Source organism: Mustela nivalis (genome assembly GCF_964662115.1).
Source record: "Mustela nivalis genome assembly, chromosome: 14".
In the NCBI taxonomy this organism is placed as follows: Eukaryota; Metazoa; Chordata; class Mammalia; order Carnivora; family Mustelidae; genus Mustela; species Mustela nivalis.
In genome coordinates this window covers 36,484,601-36,500,114 of record NC_139033.1, presented here as the reverse complement: position 1 = coordinate 36,500,114, position 15,514 = coordinate 36,484,601, and the positions used below count along the sequence as shown (strand labels likewise).

Sequence of the window (15,514 nt, the reverse complement as noted above, 5' to 3'; positions counted from 1 at the left end):
TATCTGTCCTTAGTAACCAGGATTCCTTTTATCAGCTTCTGACCTTTGCTTCTCTGGACACCATCCCTCACAGGTTCCTGAAAAACCCTGAGGGCTGCGCTTCTGGCTTTTGCAACACAGTTGTTGTTCTTCCAGCCTCCTGCCACTGCCATGGCCATGTTCCAAAGCTACTGTCACGTGTTAGGTTAGAACAACAGCACTATTTATTGTTGCAGGATGAGTTAGTCCGAAACTCCGTGGCTTTCTACCATGGACATCATCCGTTCATTGGCGGTGTAGCTCCGGGGACACGAGAGCGCTCAGGTCGGGGGCATGCTGGCTCGGCTCAGGGTCTCTCTGGGGCTGTGGCTCAGAGGTGACCACAGCTGGAGTCATCTGGAGGCTTGAGTGGGGCTGGTGTTCCTGCTTCCACCCCTGCCTGGCAAGTTAGCGCTCGAGTTCTTGCCACGTGGACCCCTCTCTGTACTGCTTGAATGCCTCCTTGGTATGGCAGCCAGCTTTCCTCAGAAGGCGAGACCCGGAGAGGTGACAGGTGTTTGTATTTGATGGGCTAATCCAGAAGTCACAGTTCGTCTTCCCACGATGTCCTTCCTGTTTGTTACGGACCAGCAGTACTTACTGTGGAAGGTGACCGCACGCGGGTGTGAGTTCACCTCCCGCTCAGGGAGGCCTCGAGATGATGATGTTAGCCTGGAGACTGACACCATTTCTGTGAAATCCAGTAATTTATGTCAACTGATTGTGAGAATGTCTGTGCTGTTATGTACAAGCCCGCAGCTTCTGTGAACGGATGCCTGTGAGACTCCTGTGAGCTTCTGCATTGCATTTTTAACAGGTGCAGGGGGGCATCTTGCTGATTACATAACTTGGTGTGCGATGCAGGCTTTCTTAGAGCAGTGGTCCTCCAGAAATTGGTGTAATCAAAAGCTTGGTTTCTGTTGTTGTCTGGCTGTGAGGACATTAGAAGTGGTATTTGTTCAGACATGGCAATGATCTTGATCCTCCTGACTTGCATATTTCTATTATTACTTGTTTGTGGGGATAAAAAGCTTGATGTTTCGTTTGTGGGGATAAAAACCAGATTTGCTTAAATGCAGTGCATATTTCTTGAACTCCACGCACTTGCTGGACCGTGTTCCTAGGGCTTGTGGATACACGCTGTGCAAGCAGATGAGGCCCCACTGTCGTCTGGCTCACGGGTCAGTAGGAGGGAATATAGCCTCCTTTGCTCTAGGAGGATTCGGCCTCAGAGGAAGCCCAGCTCATACCGTGCTTTCTTACCCATTCAGGTTTTATAGCCCGATTCTCTAGTTTGGGCCCAGAAAACAAATGATAGGAGAAAATGTAACTAATAGGAGTGGGTAATTTTGGAGAAGGCTTTGGGAAGTCACCGATTGGGTGGTGGGTGAGATGGTGTCATGTTTATGTGACCTTTGTCGTATGACGTCATGACAGTGACACTGGATCTTTGCAGGTCCCAAATTTGAATGGTTTGAAGTGCGTTTCAGGCAGGTAATGGGAGACTCTCCATTGAGAATAAGAGCTCCCACCGAGAGTTACTAGCCTTTGAAGAAGACTGGAAGACCTGTGGGGTTTGTGCTTTCTTCCTGGTCAGTGACTCCATTCTTGCCTTTGGGACCACCTGCTGTTCCTCTTTGTCTTCCAGGACCCTGTTATCCTTGGTGGTCATCTGCCACGGCTCTGAAGGCAGCTTGGTTGGAGCTATGTGACTGACTAGTTGAGGGGCCCAGCAGAAGTACCGCTTTAAGTATACATGACAGTGGGTGTGGGGGGCCCAGAAGTCTTGGTCACTGGGTCATGAAGGCTGTTGAGTACAGCTGGTGCCACCTCTTCCTTTTCTTTGTCACATGAACGCCTGTGAACTTCGGTTGGTTCCTTCCATTTTCATGGGGGAACAAACCTTTCCCATTATGGTGATATTATCCAGATAGCACCCATGACTCACCGTGTTCAAGATTTCCAACTTTGTTTCTTATTGTTTCTGCAGAATCTTTTCTGTAGAGGTATGTTGCTTTAAAAACAAACAAAACCCAACCACCTAAAGGGCACTGATCCCTAGACTCTCACAGCTCAGATGAAAGCCTAAAGATCTTGCTGCCCCAGATCTGGGCAGGTGGCCTCAACCACAAGTGATTATCTTGGTGAAGAAGCTGACCCTTGCTTTTCCCTGCTGACTGGGAACTTATTGCCTCTCAGAGCGCCTCATTCTGTCCTTGGAGGGCAGCAGGAGACTTTCAGAGCTGAATGAGTCCCCTCCCCCCATTGAAGCCCTAGTTCTCAGTTCCTCTATATTTGGAGATAGGGGTGATTAATTTAAAAGGAGGCCATGAGGGTGGGTCCTAATCCAATCGTACTGGTATCCTTAAAGGAAGAGACAGTAAGAAGATTCACAGAGGAATGGTCCCTAAGAGGATACCTCAAGAAGGTGACTTTGAGCAGGCCCAAGAGAACTGTCTCAGAAGAAATCACATCTGCACCTCTTGGGTTTCTAGCTTCTAGAAAAATGAGAAATAAGTTCCTGTGGTTTGGGTCACCCAGTCTGTGGTGTTTTGTTATGGTAGTCCTAGGAGATTGATATTGGGACAGATCGGTTCTCTGTACATTATACATTAACCTTTAATCATCGTATGAGCCAAAAGAGACCCAGGTTGAGTCTTTTCAGGGCTTCCTGTTCCCCATTCAGTTCTCCCCGCTGGAACTCGGGCCCTTTGCCATCCTCACTGCTCTCCACCGACGGGCTACCAGTTTGTGTGGATCTTCAAGTGTGGTGGCCAGTACTTGGCACACCAAGGGAAGGTTCTAGAGCCTCTCAGTGCAGCAGGGTAGTGGAAGGTTCTAGAGCCTCTCAGTGCAGCAGGGTAGTGGAAGGTTCTAGAGCCTCTCTGTGCAGCAGGGTCGATGGAGCTTAGGCCTTGGAGTTTTTCAGATTTTGCAACTCATTTACCCTTCTTTGCTCTCCATTTGCTCATTCGTAAGTTAAAGATGAAGTGAAATGAGAGAGAGAGAGAGAGAGACTGTGTGTGTGTGTGTCCCTGTCTGTCCATCCTGATGGGGACCTGGTGTGCGGTCAGTGCCCAGTAGAGATGGACAGACAGTGAGCAGCTGTTCTGCTTATTGGCTCACTCTGTACCAGGTCCTGTTGCTCAGGGCTTGACAGGGATTTACTCTTTAGTGACGGGAGTTACCACTGGTGAACTAGCCCCATCTTATAAATGAGGCATCCGAGTCTCAGATTATGTCGCTTGCCCACGGTTGCACAGCTAATAGAAGGAGGAGCCGGGTTTCCGTCTGACTGGAGGCCCCCAGGATCTGCTTCCCTAACAGCCATGCTGTGTTCTGTGAACAGACGGTGGCATGAGACTTTGTCTTCATGTAAATAAGCACGGATATCGTCACGTGTGTTGCTGAAGACCACAGAAACACCTTTGGCAACCACGTAGGACTGTGGACTTACTGCACTCTGGGGAGACTCAGGCCCCCATGTGCCCCAGGACCTGCATTGCTCCTCCACTGCCCCCCCACCCCTGTCTTGTACCCCTGTTTGTTGGCTCCCAAGGACGGGTCGTTGCATTTGTCAGTTAAGTGTCCTCCCTGGAACTTGATTGTGTCCTTCTGTGTGTTCTCTATTGCTGTGTCCGCTCCAAGTTGGAGATGTGGGTAAAGGCGAGTGATGGCATGGGACAGGGGTCCGGGCAGGCTCTGTGACTTGCCACCAGCATCCTCTTTCTAGGTGAGATCTTGATCTGGAGATTAGCTGGAGGGTGTTGGCAACATAGGAAAGCAAAATGTGGGTGCACCAAGGGGAGGTTTTGCAGTCTGCCGGACGACAGGACTGCCTCTCCCAGATGGGTCACCTCTCTGTTAGAGAGTTGGCCAGCTTGGGGTTGGCGGTGGGGAGGAGATGGTGTGTAGAGCACAGCAAAAGACTGTCGAGCATCTCCTGTTCGGGGTTGGGAGGCAGAGCTGGGTCTCATCGGCCCCCATAAGCCTAGGCCCCAAAGGCAAAACGGTGCTGGACTGTCAGATCAAGACTGAAGCAGATGCCACGCTGAACACAGAGCGTGATGCCGGACAGATTCACGACCCTGAGATCATGACCTGAGCCCAAACCGACTGAGCCCTCCAGGCACCTCTAAAAGCAATAGCCCTTAAGATACGTGCAGTACAGTTTGCCACAATTTCCATTTATGTGGAATTTAAGAGTTCAGATTTAAAAAGCCCAAAAAACCAGATCTGTTTCCTCTTTTGAATGGTGTTTCAGGAACATGTTCAGTTTTTTGGGGTGGGGGTTTAAAGATTTATTTCAGAGAGAGAGAGAGAGAGAGCGAGAATCCAAGCAGGAGGGACAGAGGGGGAGGGGGAGACTCTCCAGCAGATTCTGCACCGAGTGTGGAGCCCCACGTGGGGCTCAATCCCAGGACACTGAGGTGACCTGAGCTGAGATCAGAAGTCTGATGCTTAACTGACCGAGCCACCCAGGGTCCCCCATTCAGACTTGGTTTTAAGGTACAAGGTGCGTGTGGGGGAGACATACTACCAATGTCACTTAGGCAAAGAGTTTCTGTGCAGTGGAGATGGGATTAATTTCCTTTATAAGTTGTAAGCTTTTGGGAACATGGGTTTTGCTGAATATAGTGATTTAATTTTTTGATAGTGTCTAGCATGGTGTTTTCATGTAGGAGTTTCTCAACAAGTATTTATTCCATGAAGGTCTTGAGAAATAGCAAGATGTTTGGGGAGAAAAGTCTAAGATGTTGAACACTTATTCTTCCTCTGCTTTCTCATCTATTACTGGAATTGGTTAGTGAGAATGTCCTAGCAAGTATTATAGCTTAGCCAGTTTTTCTTGAAGAGTACGAATACCAAGTAGTTACCCCCAGACCAGGGAGGGGGACCCCTACCACCCCGCCCATAGAGAAGGTGGCCGGTGGTGCTCAAGCCACTGTGCTATGTGCTTACTCGTTTCTCAAGTCGGGTAGTTCACCTGAAATGTTGTCCCATGAAGTGGGGGCCCTACCCTCCTTGGGACTGTGCCTTCATGTTGTCCCATGACGCAGAGGTCAAGCCTGTGTACCTCACGCTGGAGGGGAATTCTGTCTGCTCTCACAACATCGTAAACATTCTAACACTTTGGAAATTAAGTCTTGTAGAGGGGTGTATAAGATACATAACCTAAACTAGGTTATAATCAGAGAAATCCAGTGGTAATAATACATTGTTCTAAATGAGAGCCATTCTTTCAAAGCTGCTGCATGCCCCCTGCCTCATGATTGAGGAGGACCCACAGCCCCAACCCAGGGGGCTTCTAGAGCTGTCGAGGAGGGATCAGGGCCCGGTTTCCTGAAGCCTGACTCCCTCCTCTCATCCTTCCCCGCACACAGCCGCGGCGGGGCCGTCTCTGGCACACCCGGAGCCGGAGCCTCCTGTCTGTGCTTCCTGTAGAGTGAGGGCCTCCTTCCCTGGCCCAGCTTCCAAGGTCCCCCTCCCGGCACGCCCCCCTCGGAGTCCTGCCCTCTTACCTCCGGCTGCCCTGGCCTCACTGAACAACTCCCATGTGACCTGGGGGTCCTGTGCCCCCCTGCCAGCCCTGCCCTCTGCCTGGGACGCCCTCGCTCCGCCCTCGCTGGCCTGAGGGGCTTATGCTCAACCTTCCTCCCCCTTCAGGGTCCATCTTCGCTCTCCCTTTCTCCGTGGACTCCGCCTCTGCAGAGTGGACTTTCCGCGTGGTGCACGGTGTGCCCACGGCAGGGGTCATGTGGCGGAAGGCCAGACTGGACGGAGTGGGATCTTGGGGGCCCCAGAAATGAGGTGCAGCTTTGCAGACGCCCTTCTTCACCTTTGAAGATAGCGGCGCCTGTGGGAGAAGCGTGTGGGCCCGTCCAGCCTTCCTGCTTCTCCCTCCGGGGACCAGCTAGAAGGAGCGCCTCCAGGAGGAACACGGACACGGCTTTCCTTGCTCCTGGCCTCAAAACAAGGGCTTGGTGCTGCCTTTTTCTCCGCGTGTCTTTGGCCTTCCCTGACTGCTGTGTTGACAGCTGAGAAGGGGCCACGTGCATCGTTAGGATTTCAGGTTCCCACATTTTTCTAGATGTTCTACGAGTTGGGGGGGTGTTATGAGGTGATCATGACTCCTCTTCTTCCTTCTTCCCAGCGCGGTGCTGCCGATCTCCATTCTCTGCCCCCGACAGGCTGGTTGTCCATGGGGATCGGTGGAGCCACAAGCCATGCTGCTCCCCCACTGCACTCAGCTGGGTCTGACTTAGCAGCCCGGCTTCCGAGGGCCTGCTGGGGAGGGTCTACAGGCCGTGGGTGGTGGGAAGGCCTGCCTCCTCCCATCCTGCTCATTCTCCGTCTCACACATGGCTTCGCTCCCCGTCTTGCACACCCATGTTCCCACAGAGGCTGCGGCAGGCTGGGGCCCTGCTGCCTGGGAGGGAGGATCTGCCCCTTAAGAGACCGGGCTGTGCTGTGGGCCAGTGAGGTCTCAGCGGACGTTGTGGGGTAGGATCGACTTGGAAAAGTGGAAGGATGGACCATCCTTTGGGCTCCTTGGCCTTTGTGAGCAGCTAAGCACAGGCCCGGCTCTGAAGGCCGGGGAGTGACAGGGTCCCTGCAGGGAACCCGTGACAGGGCAGTTGGCTGGGCCTGGCTGGCGGAGGCCCCGCAGGGCTCACTCTGGCCTGAATGTGGATGGGACAGGCCTAGGGAGAGACTCTGGTACGAGGTCAGCCGATGGCGGCCTCCCAGAATCACCCGGAATCCTTACCTTCCTGGGCTTTGAGACCGCAGGGCTTGTCATCCTCAGGGTGTGACCTCTCTGCACGTTCCCTGTGATTGTGTCCACAGTTTGTTCTGTTTCTTATGAGCATTTGTTCACATTGAAGCTAAAACAAGGTGTGCCTTGTACTTTTAAAAAAATTTTATTTTAATTTTTTATTCTTTTATTAACATATAGTGCCTTGTACTTTAAATTCTGCCAGCAAGGGGTGCCTGGATGGCCCAGTCCGTTAAGCATCCAATTCTTGATTTTGGCTCAGGTCATGACGTCAGGGTCCTGGGATTGAGCCCCTCGCCAGACTCCACACTTAAACAGCGTAGAGCCTGCTTAAGATTCTCTCTTCTCCCTTTGCAGCTTCCCCTCCCCACGTGCATACTCTCCCTCTCTCAAAAAGAAAAATTCTGCCAGAAAGCTTTGACTTACAAGATCTAGAGTTTCAGGCTTTAGGTTTTGGGAATTAACATTTTTGGTGTTTGGATTTTGGAGCGGCATTGATTGGGATGAGCTTGCTTCTTCCCGGTGGGGGCTTCTTGGTAGACTCTTTAACGTTGGTCCTTGTGTTCATCTGCAAGGGTACTTTCGAGCCAACAGCTGTGTAGGGAGAATGATTTGTGAATCCTGCACCGGGAATGGTTGATCTGTCATTCATTCCCTCGTGATGCTGAACCAGCCAGATGGAGCCCTGCCTCCGGTGAATCTCGATTGCACGTTGTGGTTTTTGTTTAAAACCAGGAGCGCCCGCAGATTCAGAAACCAGGTCCATGCTCCCAGTTGCTCTAATGGGTTTCTTCCTTTACAGTGGAAAAATACAATTGATCGGTCCTGAAGGCCTGTACATCATGGAGTGCGATGTGTTGGGATGCACATTCTTCTTACCCTTGCCAAGTCATTATCAGTGTTGTACAGTGACATGTGGAGGCAAAGCAGGTGGCAGAAGTTGGAGATTTTTCTCTGCTATAGGGTTGTAATAGCCAGTTAAGGTTCTAATCTGCAGACCATTCAGGTCAGTGCTTCATAAAATTTTAAATCAAGCATGGCATCTCTAGAGGTAAACCATTTAGAATTCTTCCTTAAGATACTAAAGGGAAAAAAAAAGGCGAATGCATGAGGACTGTTCTGTTTCCAAGACTTATGACAGGCTCTGTGGCTTTCATTCTAATAGGAAAGAAACACGGCCATTGTAAGTCGCTGTCAGGAGGAGATTTTAGTGCCAGCTCCGCGTTAAGTGCTCTTTAGAACTTGGAGAAGCTGCCGGATCCTCTCCCGGCCAGTTTGCGGTTGGCAGGCAGGTGGTTTACGCAGGGACCATTCCAAGTGGGAGAAGCCTTCCAGTCCCGTGATGGGTGAACAGCGAACTCAGAGCAGGCCGGGGAGTAGTGGAGTTAATACTGTACCAGACCAGGGGCTCCACTTTTAATGGGTGAAGGTCATCAAGAAGCGAAAGGTCAGAGGCTCACGCTTTATCTGGCCCTGTTTGCAGCCCCAGGGCAGGAATTCTCCAGTCTTTATCTTTATCTGGACACCTATGCGTTATCTAAAGTCTTAGGTGACGTGGAGGACCTTAGCTTCCAAAAGGAGAGGCAGAACGCTGAAGAGAGATGTGCACCTGGTGAGAGCAAGAGACAGGAGCCCTCTCCAATCCTCGCCTGGGGGAGGTAGCTGCAAGCTGGAGGGGTTTATAGGGAGCATTTAGAAGCAGGAAACAACAGCTGTCCTGGTGAGTGGCTTCCTGCATCCATCCCCCACATGCCTTAGTTTTACCCAGAAGTGGTCCTAGAATCGTGGGGAGGTGCCTGGCAGAGGTGGGGTGCAGGGCCGTGAGAAAGGGGGAGTGGTGGGTTGCAGTCCAGGGGAGGAGGGCTGGGTGTGGAGTGAAGAGGGGCTGGCTCATGGGCCCAGTGCTTTGTGGGGAGCGCCGGTGGGGAGCGCCGGCAGCCAGGGACAGGAGTCAGGGTTAGACAGTGTGGCTGCCTCCTGCAGGTGTGGGAAGGGCGTTCACAGTGGCCATACTCATGTTGCCTCCAGGATGCCAGATGTCACTCCGGGGTCTCCCTTCAGGCCTCTGTTGCCTGAGGTGGCACAGACTCCTGGGCCTGTAAGAGCTGGAGTTGCTTCTGGAGCCATGCCCCCACCTCTGATTCCCGCTTCATGTTGTTTTTTCTTTATTTCCCAAATCTGCGCCGTCTCTGGCCCTTTCATCATGGGGTACGTGGAATATAGGCACAGGAGCCCTGAGCAGCTAGAAGCAGGGTTCCCCGACTGTCCTGTCTCTGCCCCTTCCTGGCTGTGTGTCTTTCGGGGAGCGAGAGCTGTTCAGATGTTGGCTGTTGCTGTATTCATCTCCTGTCTTTTCACACAAACCCACACCCTTCCCTGAATCATTTCTGGAGCCCCACCAAAGGTAACGAATGCCCTTTATTCTAGATTCCTTCTCCAATCCATTCAGGCTGCTGTACCAGAAATACCACAGACGGGGGTGCTTGTAAACAACAGAAGTTTATTTCTCACAGTTGGAGCTGGGGACCCAAGATCAAGGCAAATTCGGTATCTGGTGAGGACTTGCATTGTGGCCCAGAGGCCACTGCCTTCTCACTGGGTCCTCACCTGGGACAGGCAGGCTCTCTGGGATCACTTCTGTCAAGGCAGAATCCCATTCATGACGGCTCCACGCTCACAGTCTCATGGCCTCCCAGAGGCACTGGGAATGAGAAATACACGTGAATGTCGGGGAGGAGCAGATGTTGGGTGTGTGGCATTCCCTGTGGGGGCACGAGGGTCGTCGGGTCAGGAGATGGGGTTCACAGCCACCATGCTGTACCTACTAGACTCAAAAACATGTCAGCTTCCTCTCATTCCTGAGCCTCTCTGTCCCCACACGTGGAAGAGAGCGGGGGATACCCTGCCTGCCTGTGTCTGTCAGGTGTTCTCAGGAAGCACCGGGTCTCTCTCATTAGACGAGTTGTCCTGATGACTTGGCTTTCCAGCTTGAATTATAGTTGTGTAAGAGGTGATGCTCTGCTTCTCTTGCTTGATATTCTGCCTGCCATAGAAAATAATCCGAGATAGCTCAGAATGAAGGTTTCGGCCCAATAAAATGAGAATGATTGATGGAATTAGGAGGGAAGGGATATAAAATGGAATTGAGGGGGCTAGGGGTCTTCTGGCATCTAGGACAGAGCAGCTGGCTGAGGTGACGCATTTTCAAGCTAGTGGGAGGAAGTGGGGGGAAGGGCCCCCCTCTTTCAGGCTGCTGAGGAATAGATGCCGGAGCCTTTCACCAGCCTGCACCTGGGGTTGGGGGTGGGGCACATTGTTGGGCCGGTGGCAGCGTCCTAAGGCCTCTTAGCATCCTGCTTGATTCTGAAAGTCCTTTTGGAAAGCTGAGGATTCTTCTGTTGGACTGTAGCTTTCCAGAGCTCGTTCTGCTGCTGCAGGCTAGAGTGACAAGTTGAGTGTAAGGTCAGTTATCTGGCCCTTCCTTGTGAGAGATGGTTGGTCAAGAGACTTTGCCAAGGTGATTCTGTTGAACAGACTCCAAAGGAACTTTCCACAGCAGCCCATCCATGATCCTAAACTCAGGTTTTATGGGGAGACTAAAGCACACTTGGGAGCTCTTCCTACACTGAGAATGTTGCCTGGTCCTCCGGTCCTGACTAGTGCTCTGTCCACCTTGGCGGAAATAATCCAGATCTCTCTTCTGGGGTTTGACTCTTAGAAATCAGACTCTCCCTGATGGGGGGAAAAGGACAAGGCCTAGAACAGCACATTTTCTGCCTTGTTGTGGCCCTCTGAAAGGGACTACTTTCCCACCTTGCTGATAGAGGGAAGTTGATAGAAGTGGATGTTGGAGGAGGAAGCTGTTGCAAAAAAGAAACAATTGACTTAAGATCTAGGAAGTTTATAGCTTCAAAGAATGCCAGCCACAATGCACACCTTAGTCTTTCAGCTGGAATTTCAGTTTTCAACAGGATAGAGCGAACGGAGAGGGCGACGTATATTAAGGAGCCTTGGATAAGTGCCGTCAAACGTCTCTGGTTGAGGAAGGAGCCTGGCTTCTGGGCATGTTCCCGGCGACCCAGCTGTGTTTCGCTCTCAGCGTTGTACTCCTCAGGGTCCGTGAATGGCTGAACTTAGAACAAGGCTTTTGCAATCTGTGCTTTGTGAATACGGTTTTTGTTCTGTTGGTTTAATTTGCATTTGGTGTCTGGAGTGCCTGGTCATGGAAAGAGCCAGTGCTTTGTTTTGGGTAATGAGGGCTGAGGTTTCAAATCAGTGTTTCTCGGTTTACCCAGTGTCAAGTGTTATTTGAGTAACAAGCGACTGTGTTGCTCATCGCTGCTCTGAGGTCCTGCGAGTTTCCATTTACAAATTAGATTTTCGCATACCCGCACATCGTAGATTGCTGAATGATATCATGGAATAGGAAACTGTATTCACAAATGGAAATTCTCTCCCTATGTCATTCCAGGACACATGTCTTTTTAAGCCCCTTCAGATGCTTGTTTCTCCCCTTGTCAATTACTTCATCTCAAGGGTCAGTGGTAAACCAAGAGAAAGGGAGGGTCAGAGTGGGAGACTTATTCTTTCTGTTGCATGGGATCATGTTGGGTGCATCTTGGAAAGTCGGTGAATTATTCATGATGAAATGAATGAGGGTATTCTTTTAAATTGGTGTAGTCGCAAAGGGTTAACCCGTTTATGAAGCAGCTGGTGTTGATCAGGAGGTGTCAGAACATATGAGACATGGTCCTTGGTTGTTTTTTTTTCTTTAATTTTTTTTTTTTTAAATGTATCTACCTAACTACCTTAAAGTCTAATTTGATCCTTCTTTGCTTTTCTTTACCTAACCTTTTTTTCAGTTCTGGTAATTCGTTTTGAAATAAGGTCAGGCATACAGTTCCCTTTCTCCCCTTCCTTGCCTTTTCATCATGGCGGCCATCCTGATGGCATTCCTGTTGTGGGAGAGGCAGTCTTCCTACCAGGGGAGGGCTGAGCACTTGGAGAACTGGGGCCCATGATGGATTTACAGAGGGCTAGGTCATAGGAAATCTGACTTAAAAGAAAATCCAACTAGTGTTAACAGCTCACCCACCTGAAACTAACTTTGTAACCCAATCAGAACCCGAAAGTGAACCGAATTGGCCTTTGAAAATAGGACAGAATTCTGTAGGGTAAACATCCTGCACTTCGTTTCACAGAAGTCTCTCTCTGCGCCCTCCCTTAGGACCAATTTTGACATCATTTTGTTCCTTCTTAGAATATGAAATGTAATAAAATAAAAAGTCAATGAAAAATACTGAAGGTTTGAGGCTATGGCACTTCCTGTCTCCAAGCTGCTCAGTCTGTTCCTGCACTCAGAGCTGGCTCCTGATTCGGTGTCTGAGAGCACAGTGAGTGAGAGAAGTTGAAGAGGCTGCTGCTTGAGGGGAGAACTGTCCTGACTTGTCGCGCAGTGGGTGCTCAGCGAGTTGGTACCCAGAACGAGCTGGATGGAATGGAGGGAGGCACCGTGTCCTGCGTGTTAGTTTCTCCATGGAGCAATGGCGTCGCTGTTTGCTGTAATGCTACTTACCTTCAAGCTATGTACTGTAGGTAGTAATCTATGTGTTGTGCGTATGTATGTCTGTTACTCCGTGCCCACATCTGTAGGAGGTCCTCACCTGGCAAAGTTCTGATATGCATGAATTTCAGTGATCACCCTTTAAAAAATACCAGTCCCCCAACAACAGTTCACATGTCGGTTACCCCATTGTGTTGCCAATGTTAACTGCGGCCAGGGTGTCAGTCGGTGACTCCCTGCATGTATCACTGATCTGTGATCGGGAACCAGTCACACCCCGTCTTCTTTCAAAGTCTGGTGGTGATTGGTTCCTGCACCTTTTCACTCTGTTCATGCGCAGGCAGCAAAGTGTGTGGCTGGGTTGCCTTGTTGTCTTTCAGGTATAAACCAATATGACATTTTATAAAAATAGCAAAAACTGTGGAGAAATTGGCCAGTAAAGGTGAAAGTGCATGAAGGAAGTTCAAAATGCTGGAAGTGTCTTTTACAACCTACGTGGAGTTGCAGAAGGAGTAGTTTGTATTTCTTGCCTGGGAATGTTGCTGTTCCCGCTTCGGAGGGACTAGGAGTGCAGCCTGGGAGAAGGGAGGAGTGTGAGCTACCCATGGAAACAAGGAACATGGTTGTGAAGGAGAGAAGGATCCCCCAGAGAACGTGAAGCTGGCGAAACACCAAAACAAAACACTTCATGTTCAAGGAACTCTCAGATTATTTCCCAACATAGAAAGTGCAGAAGGTAAAATACATACGTGTTCCATTTTAGGAAGGACTGTGGCCTGTGGTGCAACAGTGTTCACATGATAGCAGAAAGGTGATGAGAACCCAGGCATCCGTCTGAGAAGGTGGCGTAAACAAATCGTGGTACCTACCCACAGCGGGAGTATTACTTGGTCATGAAAAGGAATGAAGTGTTGGTACGTGGTACAGTGGTCATGAACCTGGGAAACATGATGCTAAGTTGAAGCCAGGTATGAGAGATTGTGTATTGTATGATTCCATTTATATGGCGTATCTAGAGAAGAAGAGGTAAATCCGTAGAGATAGAACGCCGATTCGTAGAGATAGAACGCCGATTCGTGGTTGTCCGGGCCTGGGGAAGGCGGACTAACTGCTTAATGGGTTCAGGGTTTCCTTTCAGGGCCTAAAAATACCTCAGCTAGACAGAGGAGGTGGTGACACAGCATGGTGAAGGTGCTAAATGCCTCTGAATCCTTCATTTTAAGTTTAAATTGTTCACTTGTACCTAAAACCATACAAATCCTAGAAGAGAGCACAGGTAGTAATTTCTGACATTGGCCATAGCCGCATTTTTCTAGTCTCCTGAGGCAAGGGAAGAACAAAAAATAAACCATTGGGACCATATCAGAATAAATGGCTTCTGCACAGCAAAGGAACTAATCAACAAAACTAAAAGGTAATCTGAATGGGAGAAGATCTTTGCAGAGGACATGTCTGATAAAAGATTAGTATCCAAAGTGTATAAAGAACTTCTACAACTCAACACCCAAAAGGCAAACAGTCCAGTGAAAAAATGGGCAGAAGGCAGGGACAGACATTTCTCCAGAGAAGACATACAGATGGCCAACAGCCACATGAAAAAGTGCTCAGTATCACAGAACTGCAAATCAGAACCACAGTGAGCGCCCCCCCACACCTGTTAGAATGGCTCAGATTAGAAACACAAGAAATAAGAGTGTTGGTGAGGATGTGGAGAAAAAGGAACCCTCTTGCACTGTTGGTGGGCGTGCAAATTGATGCAGTCATTGTGGACTGTGGAATTTCCTCAACTACATTATGGTCAGCAGTCGCACTACTGGGTATTTACTTCCAAAAGTGCAGAAACACTAATTCAAAGGGATACAGGCAACACTGTGTTCATAGCAGCACTGTTTATAATGGCCAGATATACAGGCAGCCCAAGTGTTCATCAGTACATGAGGAAGAGTGGTGTATACTTACTGTGGAATATTATTCAGCCCCGAAAAAGAACGAAATCTTGCCCCTTGGGGCAACATGGATGGAGCTAGAGCATATAATGCTAAGCGAAGTAAGTCAGAGAAAGACAAATACCATGTGATTTTGACTCTGTGGAATTTAAGAAACAAAACCGAAAAGACAAACCAAGAAACAAAACTTAACAGTAGAGAACAAACTGATGGTCACCAGAGGAGAGGCAGGAGGGTGAGATGGGTGAAGGGCGTGAAGGAATGTACTCGTGATGAGCAGCTCATACTACACTGTATGTTAACTACACTGGAATTAAAATAAAAAACATAAAAGTAAACATTTTTGGTTTTTTATTATCTGAATTTCACGGTCAGTTAAAAATAGTATTACAATTAGCCAGGGTAGATGTTTTCTTAGTGTTGTAAGTTACGCTTCAAGAAGAAGGCAAGCACTTTTAAAGTGTTGATAGGTTTTGTTATTTTATTTTATTGCGAGAGAGAGAGAGCGCGAGCCAGCGTGCGCACGCCTGAGTGGGGTGAGGGGCAGATGGAGAAACTGGCTCTCCATCGAGCAGGGAGCCCAATGTGGGGCTCGATCCCAGAACTCCGTGATCATAACCCGACCTGAAGGCAGACACCCAATGGACTGAGCCTCCCAGGTGCCCCAGGTTTTGTTGTGTTTTTTTTTTTAACAAAGAAATCAAACACTTCAATTTCTGGAGTCCTAAATGGCATTGTACTTTAATATTAGCTTGACACGTTTTCTTCTCCCTATACATTTATAAGTGACAGTTTTCAATGTTTTGACAAACATTTAAGGGTCACGGGACAGTTGCAGCTTTTCGTGTTGAACAGTTTCTGCTTCTGTGGGCATTTCTCTCGTCCCATGCTGCCCTGAAGACTGGGACTGCCTGTGCCTGTATTTCACCATGTACGTGGGTCCGTGTGATTCTTGTCCATTGTAACGTGTGGTTGCCGTACAAACCCTTCCCTCTGCGGGCGAGCGTCCTGGATGTGTCTCTTGTAGTCCGCCTATTCTGACGGGGTGCTCTGTGGAAGGAAAGAATAGGAAAACCAGCCCACAAGAAATCATCCGGGAGGGGTCCTAGGCGGGGCTTACAAAGCACACTCTGCCTTTTCCAGGGCCAGCCTTCCAGAAGGTTTAGATTTCAGGAACTGTCTTGGAAAAGGCAACTTGGGAACACCCAG

The 15,514-nt window shown here is 49.5% G+C and overlaps 1 protein-coding gene and 1 long non-coding RNA gene across 3 annotated transcripts in view; one reads left to right on the top strand and one right to left on the bottom strand.

Moving 5' to 3' along the window:
* The window catches only part of NEDD4L (NEDD4 like E3 ubiquitin protein ligase), a 340,580-nt gene that overhangs the window by 38,253 nt on the left and 286,813 nt on the right, over positions 1-15,514 (top strand). The window lies entirely within an intron of this gene.
* Positions 9,277-10,930, bottom strand: LOC309848013. The gene is made up of 2 exons (XR_014302791.1): positions 10,733-10,930; positions 9,277-9,839 (listed from the first exon to the last, which is right to left on the bottom strand). It is a non-coding gene; the product is annotated as an uncharacterized lncRNA (long non-coding RNA).